At 45.7% G+C, this 16,276-nt stretch overlaps 1 long non-coding RNA gene across 1 annotated transcript; it reads right to left on the bottom strand.

Moving 5' to 3' along the window:
- Positions 1–10,948: 10,948 nt before the first annotated feature.
- On the bottom strand, positions 10,949–12,229 carry LOC128778042 (uncharacterized). Its single transcript, XR_008423374.1, has 4 exons — positions 12,181–12,229; positions 11,880–11,945; positions 11,597–11,661; positions 10,949–11,062 (listed from the first exon to the last, which is right to left on the bottom strand). It is a non-coding gene; the product is annotated as an uncharacterized LOC128778042 (long non-coding RNA).
- Positions 12,230–16,276: the final 4,047 nt, after the last annotated feature.

Below are 16,276 nucleotides of genomic sequence, written 5' to 3'. Positions count from 1 at the left end.
TGTAAACAGCAGCACTGGGATTTGAACCTAGACTTTCTGACTCCACACCCACGTGTTTATGCCACGCTGAAAAGAAGACATTAGACTTGTACTCTGTGGTCCTGAGGGCAGAACCTGGCCAAGGGTGGGGCTGCAGGGATAAAGGTTCTGCTCTAGATGGCAAAGACCTTCCTTGCAATGAGAGCTGACCAAGACCAAAAGGGACCAACTTGGAAGATAGTTTCCTGTCACCACAGCAATAGAAATAGAGACTGGTGATTCCAGCGTTAGATAGGGGGATAGAAAGAGGTTAGGGCCCTTCCTCCCAGGAGATCCTGTAATTCCATGGTGCCTGTCCCAGGTGCCATCTCTGTGATCTTAGCTCTTCCTTCTCTTTCCACTGACCCTGCCTTCCTTTTGGTGGTGTATTAGTTTTCTATTACTGCATAACAAACTCAGCAGCTAAGACAACACATGTGTCACCTCGTAGTTTCTGTGGGTCAGGAATGCAGGCAAGGCTTAGCTAGGCCCTCAGGCTCAGGGTCTCTCACGGACAGCAAGCAGGGTGTCAGCCAGGGCCACAGTCATCTCAAGAGTGAACTGGGACAGGATCCGCTTCCAAGCTCCCTCATGGCATTGTTGGCAGGATTTGGGCCCTTGGGGGCTATTGTGCCAAGGCCTTGGTTCCTTACTGTTGGCCTTTCCTGGGTCCTGGCCACGTGGGCTTCTCCATAGAGCATCTCACAACAGGACAGTGAGCAAAGCAAAAGGGCAAGAGAGAGTGCCAACAGCAAAGTGTGATCAGATGGAAGTCACAGCCACTTTTACACCGAGTGGCATCCCATCGCTTTTGCAACGTTGTATTTGTGAGAAGTCACTAGGTCCAGGCCACACGCAAGGGGAGGGGTCATTATTACAATGACAGATACTTGTGATAAAGCAGCTAATACTTCCACGCTCTAGATCCTGTGCCTGGTGCTCGGTGCTTTACATGTGCGAACTCACTTGATTCTTCTGACAGCCCCAGAAGACAGGGACTGTTACCACCCACAGTTTCCAGAGGGAGAAACAGGCTCAGAGAGGTTAAGTAACATTGCTGAGAGCCAGTGGCTAGGAAAGGGCCGAACCAGGCCGTCTATCTCCAGAGCCTGTGCACTTAGGCCCCTCTACACGCAGCCTCTCCCAGCAGCTAGTGCTGTGTGTGGTTTTTTTTGTTTAATCTTTGACTCCCCACTAGGCTGTGGGCTGTCTGCTGTGCCCACTGTCCTTGCTCTGGCACTTGGCGCAGTGCCCAGCTCATGGTGGGTGCTTAATAATGCAGAGGAATGGGGAAAATTGAGTCCTGCCAGCAGCCAGGAAGGAGGCTCCTTGCAGGGTGAGGCCTGCCTTGTGGAGAGGCAGCTTTGAAAGCCTGCATTCAGGGAGGTGCTAAACACCTTCTGGTACCACTCCCTTCTGGCTAATCTGGCCTCAACTTCCCTTTTCTGTCCCCAAAGCACTTCTGCCCTAGGATCAGGGCATCCCACACCCTTCTCCAAACATACATGACACTCCACGCTCCAGGTTTTTGCTCCCTCCTACTGTCCCCAAAAGCCCATTTTTAAAAAAATGTTTATTTATTTATTTTGAGAAAGAGAGAGAGAGCACAGAAGGGGAGGGGCAGAAAAAGAGAGAGAGAAAGAGAAAGAATATCAAGCAGGCTCTGTGCTGTCAGCACAGAGCCCAACATGGGGTTTGATTCTGCAGACTGTGAGATCATGACCTGAGTCAAAATCAAGAGTAACTAACTGAGCCACCCAGGCGCCTCCAGGCACCCTCCAACTCGAAGAGCCCATTTCAAATGCCTCCTCCTCTAAGGAGTGTTTCCCTGATCTGCAACCTAGTGGAGTCACTCCCTTCTTAAACCCACCAGAGCTTTTGTTCGTATCTCCTCACCCTCCCTGGGCTTCACCCTCCCAAACTCTAAAATGAGGAGAACCCGGGTGCCACAGTCTGTAAGTTTCTTCCAGCTCTAGAGCATTCAGGATTCTACTCCAGAGTCTTGCGATGGCTTTACCCTCCTGAGTTCTTGAAGGGCTGAGACCATTCCTTTTCATCCATCCTCGGTGTCCACCACAGAGCATGGTGATTTTCAGGCATTCATAGATATTTTTGTGATGAAATGGTTTGGGGGGCCGAGTTGAGATGGCAGCTCAGGGGAGATGTATATCTCCTACGTTGGCTCAAAATTCCATGGAACGACGGAAAAGATCACTCATTAAAAGCTGAATGATGGAAAACTGTAAAGAATACCACCAGACGGTAGCATACTCCCTGATTTGTTTTTTAATGTTTATTTATTTATTTATTTACTTATTTAGAGAAAACAAGTGGGGGAGGGGCAGAGAGAGAGAGAGTCCGAAGTACGTTCCACCCTCATCATGGAGCCCAATGTGGGGCTCGATTTCACAACCGTGAGATCGTAACCTGAGCCAAAATCAAGAGTTGGATGCTTAACTGACCGAGCCCCCCAGGTGCCCCTCCCTGATTTCAAACTGTATTACAAAGCTATAGTAATCACAATAGTATGGTATTGGCAAAGAAACAGTCATATAGATGAAGGGAACAAGATAGAAAGCCCAGAAATAAACTCACACATGTATGGCCAATTAATTTACAGCAAAGGAGCCAAGAATAAGCAATGGGGAAAGGACAGTCTCTTCAATAAATGATGTTGGGAAAACTGGACAGCCACATGCAAAAGAATGAAACCAGACTGCTACCTTATACCACACACAAAAAATAACTTCAAATACATTAAAGATTTGAATGTAGCAGCTTAAGCCATAAGACTCCTAGAAGAAAACATGAACGGAAAGCTCCTTGATGTCAGTCTTGGTGATGACTTTTTTTTTTGGATTTGACACCGAAAGCAAAAGCAACAAAAGCAAAAGTAAACAAATGGGATCCATTAAACTAAAAAGCTTTTGGACAGCAAAGGAAACCATCAACAAAATGGAAAGGCAACCTACTAAATAGGAAAAAATGTCTGCAAATCATATATCTGATAAGGAGTTAATATTCAAAATATGTAAAGAACTCATATAACCCAATAGCCAAGAACCAAACAGTCTGATTAAAAAATGGCTAGGGGATCTGAATAGATATTTTTTCAGAGAGGACATACCGGTACATGAAAAAATGCTCAACCTCCCTAATCATCAAGGAAAATGCACATCAAAACTGCAATGAAACATCACCTGACACCTGTCAGAATGGCTATTAACTAAAAGAAAAGAAATAGCGAGAGTTGGTAAGGATGTAAATTGGTACAGCTACAATGGAAAGCAGTATGGAGTTTCCTCAAAAAAAAAATTAAAAATAAAACTACCATGGGGTGCCGAGGTGGCTCAGTCGGTTAAGCGTCTGACTCTTGGTATCAGCTCAGGTCATGATCTCACACTTCATGGGTTTCAGCCCCGAGCTGGGCTCTGCGCTGACAGCACGGAGCCTGCCTGGGATTCTCTCTCATCCTCTCTCTCTGTCTCTCAAAATAAATACACTTAAAAACCTAATAAAAAAAATAAAACTACCATATAAACTAGTAATTCCGCTTCCGGGTTTTTATCAGAAGAAAATGAAAACACTAACTCGAAAAGATGTATACACCCCCATGTTCATTGCATTGTTTATAAGAGCCAAAAAGTGGAAACAACCCAAATGTCTGCTGATAGACTGAATGGATAAACAAAGTGTGGTATATACATACAACAGAAAATTTATTCGGCCTTAACAAGGAGTGAAATTCTGACAAATCTTACAACGTGGATGGGCTTTCAAGGTATTATGCTAGATGAAATAAGTCACGAAAGGACAAATAAATACTGTTTGAATCCACTTACATGAGACACCTAGAGTGGTCAAATTCATAGAGAAAGCAGAATGGCAATTTCCAGGAGCTGGAAAGAGGGAGGAATGGAGAGTTATTGTTTAATGGGGACAGAATTTAGTTTGGGAAGGATGGAAAAGCTCTGGAGATGGATGGTGGTGATAGAGGCACAACCATGTGAATAGATCTGATACCAGTAAGCTATACACTTAAAAATTGTTTAAATGTTCCGTTGTTGGGGCGCCTGGGTGGCGCAGTCGGTTAAGCGTCCGACTTCAGCCAGGTCACGATCTCGCGGTCTGTGAGTTCGAGCCCCGCGTCAGGCTCTGGGCTGATGGCTCGGAGCCTGGAGCCTGTTTCTGATTCTGTGTCTCCCTCTCTCTCTGCCCCTCCCCCGTTCATGCTCTGTCTCTCTCTGTCCCAAAAATAAATAAAAAACGTTGAAAAAAAAAAAATTTTAAATGTTCCGTTGTTAAAATGGTAGGTTTTACCACAATAAAACACCTTAAGATGGACAAAATATTTGAGTAGACATGTCAGCAAAGGAGATATACGAATGGCTTTTAGGCACACGAAAAGATGCTCAGCATCATTAGTATTTGGGAAATGCAAATTGAAACCACAATAAGGTACCATTTTACACTCACCAGAATGGCTCTAATAAAAAATACAGACATTTGGGGCACCTGGGTGGCTTAGTCGGTTGAGTGTCCCACTCTTGATTTCAGCTCAGGTCATGATCTCAAGGTTATTAGATAAAGTCCCCGTCAGGCTCTACACTGGACGTGGAGCCTACTTAAGATTCTGTCTCCCTCTCTCTCTCTCTCTCTCTCTCTCTCTCAAAAAAAAAAAAAAAAAAAATACAGGCATTTAAGAGTGCTGGTGGAGATGTGGAAAATGTGCTACTCCCACACATTGCTAGTGGAAATGTAAAATGTAGCCACTTTGGAAAGCAATTTGGCAATTTCCTCAAAAAAGTAAACACAGAATTCCCATAAGACCCAGCAATTCCACTCCCAAATATCTAACCAAGAGAAATAAAAATGTATGTTCACACAGAGACTCGTGCACAAATGTTCACAGCTGTTTATGAACACAGCTATTATTTGAAATAGCCAAAAAGTGGAAACAACTCAAACATCCATCAACTGGTGAATGGATAAATACAATGGGGGAAATCCATACAATGAAACACCATTCAGGAGTGCCTGGGTAGCTCAGTCAGTTAAGTGTGACCTGACTTTGGCTCAGGTCATGATCTCACCATTTCATGAGTTCGAGCGCCACATCGTGCTCTGCACTGACAGTGCAGAGCCTGCTTCGGATTCTCTGTCTCCCTCTCTGTCCCTCTCCTACTCTCTCTCTCTCTCTCTCACTCTCTCCCAAAAATAAATAAATAAACTTTTTTTTTTTATAAAAGGAACACTATTCAGCAATAAAACAATAAATTACTAAGACATGCAACTACATGGAATGACTCCCAAAGACATTATGCTATTCCATTTGTATGAAATGTCTGGAAAGGCAAACTCATACAGAGAGAAAGCAGGTTATTGGTTGCCTAGGGTTGGTGGTGGGAGCAGGGATTAACTGCAAATGGGCACGGTAGAACTTCTGGATGATTAAAATATTTTGAAACTATACTGTGGTGATTGTGGCACAACTCTAAAAACTTGCTAATATAATTGAATTGTACACTTACAATGAGTGAATTTTACAGCATGTAAACTATATCTCGAAAAGTGGGTTAAAAAAAAACAAGAGAAAAGAATTTTACCAGAAGGCCAAAAGCTTTGAGAACTTTCAGAAAAATAAAAAAGCAGATCAAAAACAAAGGATTAGTGGCCAAAATATATAAAGAGCTTCTACAAATCAACAAGAACACTACAAGCAAATGAATAGACAAATGGACAAAGGACATGAATCAGTAGTTCATAGAAAATGACAACCACTGGCCAATAAAGCATTGGAAAGGTGCTCAACCTTACTTAGATTTAAAATCTAAGATGTCATTTTTCACCCGTCAAGTTGACAAAAAAAATTCAAGGTTAATACTCAGGGTTGATGAGGGAATGGGGCATTGAAAACTCTCAGACACTGTTGGTGGAGTGCAAATAGGAACAATCCCAGCAAGAACTTTTGACAAGATCTATTAAAAGGGCTCTTTCTTGTGCTCCAGCAATTTGACACATCAGCTTACAGCTCAGAGAAACTCACTGACACATATACAAGAAGGAGCCATGCTCTGCTTATTGGAAAAAGCCACCTAAATATCCATCCATTAGTCCATTAAGAAAATTTAAAAATAAACTATGATACAATCATATCCACGGTATACTCTATAGTAGTTATTAGCTGTCTATGTCTTAACGTGGATATATCTCCAAGGCAAAGTGTTGAGTTAAAAAAAAAAACCAAACTTGTGGTATTCACTAGCACACCTAAAAATTAGCCAAACAGAAGTGAATGCAGTCTCTTTGGAAAAGGTTAATATGAATAAAGCTAAAGATTCCCTTGATTGGGAAAATCCCATGCTCCACAGAATATATACAGAATATATATATATATATATATATATATATATATATATATACACACACACACACACACACACACACACATATATATATATAGTGCTTATATATATATATATATGTACTACATATATATATATATATATATATAGTGCATATATATATAGTGCTTTATATATATATAGTACTATATATATATTTAATTGTATGGATATTATATATATATATATATATATATATATAGTTTTTTACTTAATCATAAGTTGTGGTGGTTTTTCCAGAGCCTTCCAGAGCCTTAACATAATTCTTTTTTTTTATGTTTATTTATTTATTTGAGACACAGAAAGAAAAAGAAAGCAGGGGGAGTGGCAGAGAGAGAGGAGACAGAGAATCCCAGCAGGCTTCATGCTGTCAGTGCAGAACCTGACATGGAACTTGATCTCATGAACTGAGTGAGCATGACCTGAACCGAAATCAAAAGTTTGACGCCCAACTGACTGAGCCAGCCAGGGGCCCCTTACATGATTCTTTTTATTAGGCGGTGATTATGACCATTTTTATGCTTCCCTACTAAAGGGTATTTAACTCGTTTTGAGGCTTCTGCTAATACAATGATGGTATGGTGAACGTCCTGGGTTGAAGATATACACATTTTATGTTTGAGTAGCTACTGTTAAAATGCCGTCCAAAGTGGCTGTACCAATTTACATTCCCTCCAGCAGGGGATGGGGGTTCATAACCATTCCCCTACCCCCTCACTCTTAATACAAAATAGCAGTCTTTTACCCTTTTGCCAAACCGGTGGGCAAAATGTTACTTTAATTTGCATTTCCTTGATAGATATGAGATAGAATATTATTTCATTTGTTCTTTGGCCTTTCAAGTTTATTTTCCTATGAATTGCTAATTTATATCCTTGGAAATTTTAAAATCTTGTTGTCCATTTCTTATTGATTTGTATTAACTCTTTATATATTATAGATACTGGTCTCCTCCCCTCCCCATCACACACACACACACACACACACACACACACACACACACACACACTGTATTTGTCAGCTCAGAATGCCATGACAAAATAGACTGGGTGGATTTAACAACAGAAATTTATTGTCTTGCAGTTTTGGAGGCTGGAAGTCCCAGATCAGGATGCAGCTAGGGTTCATTTCCCATGAGAGCTCTCTCCCTGGTTTGTAGGCAGACACCATCTTGCAAGAGAGCTCTCTAGTGTCTCATCTGGGGACACTAATCCTAATCCCATCATATCAAGTCCCCTCGCTCTCGTGATCTCATTCGACCTTAATTACCTCCTCACAGGCCCTGTCTCCAAACAGTCACATCAGGGATTCAGACTTCAGTGTATGAATTTGAACGGATACAATATAGTCTATAGCACACATATATAGCAACTACTTTCTATTGCCGTGTAGCTTTGGTTATTTTATTTTTAGTTGTGGTAAAAGGCACAGAACATAAAATTTACCATCTTAACCACTTTTATTTTATTTTATTTTTTAAAGTTTGCTTGTTTGTTTATTTTTAGTAACCTCTACACCTAACGTGGGGCTTCAATTCATGAACCTGAGACCAAGAGTCACATGCTCTTCCAACCCAGTTTTAAATGTACAGTTCAGTAACGTTAAGTACATTTAGATCATCGTGCAACCAACCTCCAGAACTCTTTTCATCTTGCAATACTGGAATCCGTACCCTCTAAACAACTTCCCATCCTCTTCTCCTCACCCCCTGGTAAACACCATTCTACTTTCTATCTCAATGAATTTGACAACTCTAGGTACCTCATATAACTGGAATCATACGGTTTTTTCTTTTTTTTTGTGACTGGCCTACGACTCCACGTTGTAGCATAAATCAGAATTTCTTTCCTTTGAATGGTTGAATGATATCCCACCGTAAGTAAACACTATGTTTTGTTTACCCATTCATCTGGCAGTGGATACCTACCTTGCTTTTACCTTTTGGCTATTGTGAATAATGCTGCTGTGAACACGGGTCTACAAATATCTCTTTGAGGCCCTGTTTTTAATTCTTTTGGGGATATCCCCAAAGGTGGAATTGCTGGGTTATATGGTAATTCCATTTTCAATTTTTGGAAGAGCTGCCGTACTGTTTCCACAGTGGCTGCACCATTTTACATTTCTGCCTGTAGCATACAAGGTTCCAGTTTCTCCACATCCTTGCCAACACTTATTTCGGTTTTGTAGTCATCTGCTATGGTCTGAACGTTTGTGTTTCTTGGGGTCTTTGGGAGGTGATTAACGGAGCTCTCACGAATGGGACTAGTGCCCTTATAAAAGAGACCCCACAGAGCTCCCTAGTCCCTTCTGCCATGTGAGGATACAATGAGAAGTCTTTGACCCAGAAGAGGGCCTTCATTGGACCATGCTGGCACTCTGATCTCAGACTTCTAGGCTCCAGAACTGTGAGAAATAAATTTCGGTTGTTAATGGCTACTCAGTAATATTTTGTTCTAGTAGCTTCAACAGACAAAAACATCATCCCGAGTATGAGGTGATTCAGATTTGTTTTGATGCTCTTTGTAACACAAGGCAAGCCAGAAGCAAGAAAACAAGCATGGTTAGTTGCAAGGGACTGATTTTAGTCAGTTAGCCTGGGTTCAAATCCTGACTCTACCACCTTCTAGCTATGTGATCTGTTAAAAACAAGACAACAGGTCCAAAATGGGGTCACTTGTGCTAAACCCCATGTCACCAAACAGAGACTTAATTATAGTTTTGGTTCTCCTAGAAATGGCATCTTAAACCAGTTAATCAGGAACTACCTGATCAGCACTAGTTACGTAATATGCCTGATAGACTCCTCCCATCTCCTAAAGGAAAGTAACTTTGCAATAATCAACCTGGGTTTATTTTCTTCCTTTTTTCTCTTTCTCTTCTTCCTTCCTTCCTTCCTTCCTTCCTTCCTTCCTTCCTTCCTTCCTTCCTTCTTTCCTTCCTTCCTTCCTTTTCCGATTATAACTTCATTGTTCCTGCTCCCTTCTGCCTATAAAAGTCTTTCAATTTTGTGCAGCGCCTTGGAGTTCCTTTCTATCTGCCAGATTTGTATCAAATTTTTGCTTAAATAAACACATATACCTCAGTTTATTTTTTAACCGGCCTCATGCGAATTACTCTCAGCCCTATTGCCTCCTCAGTAAAATGGGTATAATAATCACACCATTCTTCTAGAGTTTAAGGATCAAGTAAGATCATGTACTTAAAAGGGCTTAGCACAAGGTAATCTCAAATGTTCGATCTTTTAGGTCTTATTTAAAAGAATCATCTCCACCCCAGAGGAATAAACACTGTCCTATTTTCCCCTTCTAATTCTTTTATAGCTTTGTTTTTGCACTTAGGTATTTAAGTCAATTGAAAAAATTTTTTTCACATGATATGCAAAAGGGTAGCCAATTGTTCACTGACTAGTGTTGCCTTTGGCCACTGACCCAATCATCTCTTACTCGAAGCTACACGGGGCCCGTTTTTGGACTCTCCTCTCTGTCCAACGGATCTATTCCTGAGCTGACACCACTTCCTAGACCTTTAGAACAAGTAATGCTAGCGGGTGAGGGCAAACCCTGTCCGTTGTTCCTTTTCAAAACTGGCTTTTCTTGCACACTGTATTTCTAAACTCAGCCTATTAGATCTTAAAAATAAACCCTGGTGGGCTTTTGAATGAACTATCCTGAAAAACTAACTTGGAGGAAAACTGATGTGTTTACCGGATTGTGTCCTCTCACTGGGAAACTTTTGTCTCCCAGAATTCTGTTTCTCCCTTCTTAGCCAACCCAGGTAAATCTGAGTGTTCTCTTTCACCAAGGACTGGATCATAACCACAATGGATAAAAGCTCTTATTACCCTACTTGCCTTTGGAGAAAAAGGGGCTGGAGACAAACGGCCAGATGAAGTGATTTGAAAGGAGCTGAACAATCTGTTTTGGGGAGACAGGCTATTCAGGGTGGTGACCTTGGAAACGCAGCTGACCGTTTGCCAAGACAGGCCCCTGGGCCTCCTGGACTCTCTCCTCTGATGGCTCCGACAATGGGCAGCTTTGCAGGAGCAACTAGAAAATTCCAGAAATCACAGGGCTTTGGGACTGGGGCCTGGTTTTAACTATCTCCCCCACCAACCCCATTATACAGATGAACAAAGGGAGGTTGAGAGGGGGAAGTAAGAGACAAACATATGGGTCTAGTCTCCCCTCCGTCCCCAGAACTGAGCTTGACTTAGCAGGAGGCTTGAGTGCCACCTGAAGGTGGGGGAGAATGTATTCCGCCCCCAGAGCTCCATCCCAGCCCCAAGAGAACAGTGTCCATGTCTCAGGATTTCAATTTTCAATCGGGCAGTTCCCTCCCATTAGGCTCCCCCTTCCCCACACCTCCTTCCCCTTTAAGAAGAGACCAGTCCTTGGCTTATGCCATTCATAGGGTTTATTGTCACTTGCCAGCAGCTGGCAGAGGAAGGGGACACACAGCCAAGCCTCACCACAGAAGAGGTGGCCCTGGACCACCCAGCTCTCCCACTTGGTTCACACGGGGTGCGGGTCCTCACTGGCAGCAGCTACACTTCTCGGCCTCAGCCTCGGTGCCCTCTTCACCTTTGCACACACAGTCCTTGGCGCATTTCTCACACTCCGCCGGGCAGCAGGAGCAGCAGCCTGCAGATCAAATGGGGAATGCCCAGTGTGATGGCCTCTCCCTGCATCTGTCTCCACCAAAAGGGAAAGGGGAAGGGAGGGGTGCTAGGGGCCTAGGCGCTGCCCCCTTCCTAGTCTCACACTGCAGTTTGACTCAGCACCTATGGCATGTCAGTTGCATGCTGGGCTACCACTGGGGAGGAGTACCCAGTAGATAGCCCACAGCCCCTTGTGTGGGTGCAGGGGAGTCCCACGGATGGGGTGGGGGTTAGTGCTGGACCTTTAGGGGAAAACATCGCAGGGTAAACAATGGCCTTGAAAAGGGACTTGAAGGATGAACTTGGAGGAACAGAGATGGTAGGGGCTCCAGGAGACAGTGGAAGGCTCTATGGCTAGTCTTACACACTCCCACCTCCTCCTCCCCAAGCATATTACACTGCTTCCAGGGAGACTTGGGGGAGGTCAAACTGAGGAGATCCTCAAAGGCCTGAGAGGGGCCAAGGGACCCAAACTCCAGAGCTAGCCCCCAGCTTCACCACTCCCTTCTCCAGGTACTTGAGGTTTTGAGGTGAGGGTTTGGACCAGGGTAGAAGGTCTCCATCATAGCTGTCCATCAGAATCTGGGAATATAGAAAAACATCTTGCCACAGGCATGCTGAACCAGTCACTGGGGGCAGGGCCCGAGCAACCGTATGTTAAGGCCTCCCCAGGTGGTTCTGTCCCAGTAAGAGTCAAAAGCAATGTCACAGGGGATCTAGGGGTCTCTCCATCTTGCCTAGGGAGATGCTGACTTCAGGGAGCAGGGGGCAGGGGCGGGGGGAGGGGTCCCCATACTCACTCTTCTTGCAGGAGGTGCATTTGCATCCCTCACACTTGCAGGAGCCGTTGCAGGTACAGGAACCACCTAGAAGGGCGGACGCCGCAGGAAGGGTTAAGGTGCTAAAAGTGGGGTGCGGCCAGGCATAAAGGAGGAGGTGGGGTGCCAAATCTCAGTGCCCTGTGGGATATAGCCATGTCTACTCTTCAACGACGTTAAAAATGGCAAACATGGAGGGTCCCGTCCTTGAGCCCAGGCGTCGGGCATCCGTTTCCTTGCAAGTCAGGGGCGGGCTGAGCGCAGGATGGGGGCGGGGGCTCACCAGTAGGGCAAGGGCAGGTCTCGGGGTCCATGTCCAGAGGAGCTGCCGCTGGAGGAGGTGAACTGGCTTCTCCCGGCAACTGGACGCACTAGTGGCAGCAGGTGGCGAGGCTTTTATAGCCCCAGGCGGGGGCGCGCATGCACAGCCGGCTCGCACACGGCGCCCCCTCTCTCCATCTGGGCACACAGGCTTAGGCGGAGGCGCGCATTGCGGCAGCCGTCCCCCCTCCCCCGCCCTGTGCCCGGCCGGGCGCTCCCCCCACCCCACCCCACCCAGCAGCCGCGTGCGTGCACTACCGGGTGCGCGCGGCGCTCCTGAACTCCCGGCCGGGGCCGCTTCCCGCCGCGTGCACGGGGTGGGGGGGGGGGGGGGGGACACTTCCCGTTCGTCCGTGTGCGTGCCGCCGTGTGCACCGCTGGGGACGGGTCCGCCGCTGCAGCCGGCCAGGACAGAGAGTGCGCACTTCTCTCCTCAAACGGCGGCATGGCATGTTTCCCGGCCCTTCCCTGCCTCTCTTCTTATTCTAGGATTCTGGGGTGCCAGGTTAGTCAAAATGGGGTGCTGAGCACCCTGCTGCGCTGGGACCCCATTCCCTCATCTCTTATCAAATAGGAAAATAATCCTAACACCAGTGGAAGGGCCTTGCTAATTGGTTTTGGGAGGGGCTGGCTCTGGGAAGCCTAAAGGACAGCGCTGGGGTGACTGATGGGAGGGGTGGGGGGAAGAGGGGGTGGCACTAGGTGGCTGCCTCCCAGCTTCACAGGGAAGCAGCTTTCCTTTTATCTCTTCCTTCTGTGGAGTCCCTTGTGCCGGTGGCAGGCTGAAAAAGTGGTCCCCAAAAGATATCCATGTCAAATCCCAGAACCTGTGAGTGTTACCTTATTTGGAAAAAGGGGCTCTGTAGATGTCATTGAATTAAGGATCTTGAGATGTGATCATCCTGGATTGGGCCCTAAATCCAATAACAAGTGTTCTTATAAGACACACGGAGAATAGACAGATGAGGAGACAGTGTGACCAACCACAGGAGACAGAGATTGTAGTGATGTGGCCCGCAGCCACCACAAGCCAGACCCAGAACAGTTCACATCCTTCCTGTGAGCCTCACCGTCCTTGCTCAGCAAATGAAGACACTCAATCCCCAGGACACAGAGGAGCAAAGGAAAGCACTAGACAACTGGTCAAAGGCTATAGAAGGAGAAAAAACGATGCTCATGGTGGCATTTCAGACAGTCAGTCACATGGTGACCCCCATGGAGAGGCCTCACTCTACCTGCTTGTGGTGCAAACACCTTTCGCAAAGTTGCATCAGGTTTCATAGGGACAAGGCTTATCTAGAGACGGAGTTTAAAAAAGAGAGAATAATAGAAAGGAAGGAAGGAAAGAAAGAAAAAAAAGAAAAGAGAAGAAGGAAGGAAGGAGGAAGGAACAAAAGTTATCTCAGGATCACTGCAGTTAAGTGTTTGAAAGGTGGAGGCTGGAGGGGAGCACCTGTGGCCTGCCCAAGAGTGGAGGTTCCTCTGCAAGCCCTCCAAAGAGCTCTTATCACTTCTCCCACCCTAGCTTCCACTTCTTTAAAAAAATTTTTTTTAATGTTTATTTATTTTTGAAAGACAGAGCATGAATGGGGGAGGAGCAGAAAGAGAGAGAGAGAGAGAGAGAGAGAGAGAATCCAAAGCAGACTCCAGGCTCCGAGCTGTCAGCACAGAGCCCAACGTGGGGCTCGAACCCACGAACCTTGAGATCATGACCTGAGCCGAAGCTGGATGCCCAACCTACTGAGCCCCTCTACTTCTTTTAAGGAGACACCCCCTTAGCACCTGCATCCCTCCCCCTTTAGAGGTGATCCCTTGGCTGCCCCCCAAGGAAGGCAAGTCTGGTGAGCCTTCAGACTGGTTTTGCTGAGTGGGGGAGACTGAGACTCAGAGACTGAGCACTGCTCCAAATGTCGCCCCGAGCAGAGTGAGCCTCTGTTCTAAATCAGAGCTGGACAAGCATTTTCAAATGTCGGTTGGAAACCCACCCCCCACCAAGATATGAGCTGCCCCAGAGGCCTCCACATGGCCTCATCTGAGGAGTTGAGCTAGCTGGTTTCCCTGGCTTTGCAGGTCTCGCATGTGTTGGTCTGTGAGTGGAAGCTTCAGTAACGGTGGAACAGGAGAAAACCAGAAGAGGAGAACCAAGAGTCCCAGGAGACGCTATCATGTGAAACCTCAAGGTATTATATGAAGTCCAGGTTGGTTCTCAACATGGGCTTCATGCAATTTCATGAGGTCACTGAGCCTCACCAACCCTAGCATTACGGTTTATTTCCTGCTTGTTTGTTTTCATGTTGCCTAAGGGTACTCTGGCCCCTGCGGCTGGAATTGCCTATAGTCCTCAAGGCTTCAATATCTAGGACTTTCAGTGCCAGCGAATTATCCATGCCAACACATTCAGCCAGAGCTGCCCCCGCCCTTTCCCCTCAGGCCTCTCAGACGTCCTTGGGATTGAGGTTTCAGATGTGGGAGAGCAGTCTACCCCCCCCCCCCCCACCTCCCTGGGATGGTGATTTTGTGTGTGAACTCGGCCGGGCTAAGGGATGCCCGGAGAGCTGTAAAACATTATTTCTGAGTGTGTCTGTGAGAATGTTTCCCGAAGAGATTAGCATTTGAATTGGTAGACTGAATAAAGAAGATCGCCCTCACCAGAGTGGGTGGGCATCATTGGATCTGTTCCGGGCACCAATAGGACGAGAGGGCAAATTTGCTCTTTGCCTGAGCTGAGACATCCATCTTCTCCCGCCCTCAGACATTGGTGTTCCTGGGTCTCAGGCTTCCAGACTGAGGCCGAATTATACCACAACTTTCCTGGTTTTCCAGTTTTCAGAGGACAGATTGTGGGACTTCTCAGCTTCCATAATTGTGTGAGCCAATTCTTATAATAAATATGTGAACATAAGTGCTTATTATATACATAATATATATATCATATCAAGATCCACCAGGCGCCTGGGTGGCTCAGTTGGTTAAGCCTCTGACTCTTGGTTTCGGCTCAGGTCATGATCTCATGGCGGGCTCCTCACTGTCATCTTGGGATTCTCTCTCTCCCTCTCTCTGTGGCCCTCCCCTGCTTGCCCGCTCTCTCAAAATAGACCAACTTAAAAAGATTTTTAAAAAAGGCAGATCCACGTATATGTGGTTGTGTTCTGTATCTGTACACGTGTATGTGTATATGCACGTATGTACTGACTCGTGTACCCAGCACATCAAGGGTTGCCAAGATATGGAAGGGTCTGAAAACCACAACATCCTTCTGAAACACATTACCTAGCCCCGATTCTTCACATGGCTGGCCCTCATCCCTCAGTTCTCAGCTTCTCTGAGCTCCAAAGAACATTTTGGATACGTGTGTCCCTCCAGCGAGTCCCCCTCATGCCCACCTTTATTCCCCTCTGTCCTCTCATTAATTCTCACAGCCCAAAATGATTTGTCTGTGCTCCTGCCCGTGCTGCGCCTCCCCCCGGGGTATCCACAGGGCTCCCTCTTTTCTTTCTTTGCTTCTAAGTCTTTGCTCAAATCTTACTGTCTCCAGGAAGCCCACCGTGATCACCCTACTTAAAATTGCAACACATACCCCAAACCGCCAGGACTCCTGATCCCCCATACCTTGCTCTATCTTTTCTTTTTTCACAGCATTTCACACCGTCTGACAAACAAAAATAGTTGACTTGCTTGTGAAGTTTATGCACAGTCGGTCACCTCTGCTAGAATGTAAGCAACACAAGCCTATAAGGGATCATTGCTTTTGTTCACTGACAGGTCCGAAGTGCCTAGAACAGTGTCCTGTATATGGGAGACATTCAAGACACATTTACTGAATGAATAAATGAATGAATGGCTCTCAAGTTAAGCTGGCTGGGTTCACAGTCTGCCCCTGCCATCTACTAGCAATGTGGTAAGTTATTAACATGTTACTTAATATTTCTGTGCCTTGGGTTGCTCAAGGGCTCCCATTTATGATTCCTAAATGGGGATAATAGTAATTCCTACCTCATAGGTTTGTCTGAGGCTTAAATTGGATGACACTTGGAAGACTTTCTGGGCAGGGCCCTAAC

This window comes from Panthera pardus, unplaced genomic scaffold, assembly GCF_024362965.1.
Source record: "Panthera pardus isolate Hobbes unplaced genomic scaffold, ASM2436296v1 HiC_scaffold_18, whole genome shotgun sequence".
Classification (NCBI taxonomy): Eukaryota; Metazoa; Chordata; class Mammalia; order Carnivora; family Felidae; genus Panthera; species Panthera pardus.
Note: the sequence above shows the minus strand (reverse complement) of the source record. Positions and strands in the feature narration are given on the sequence as shown.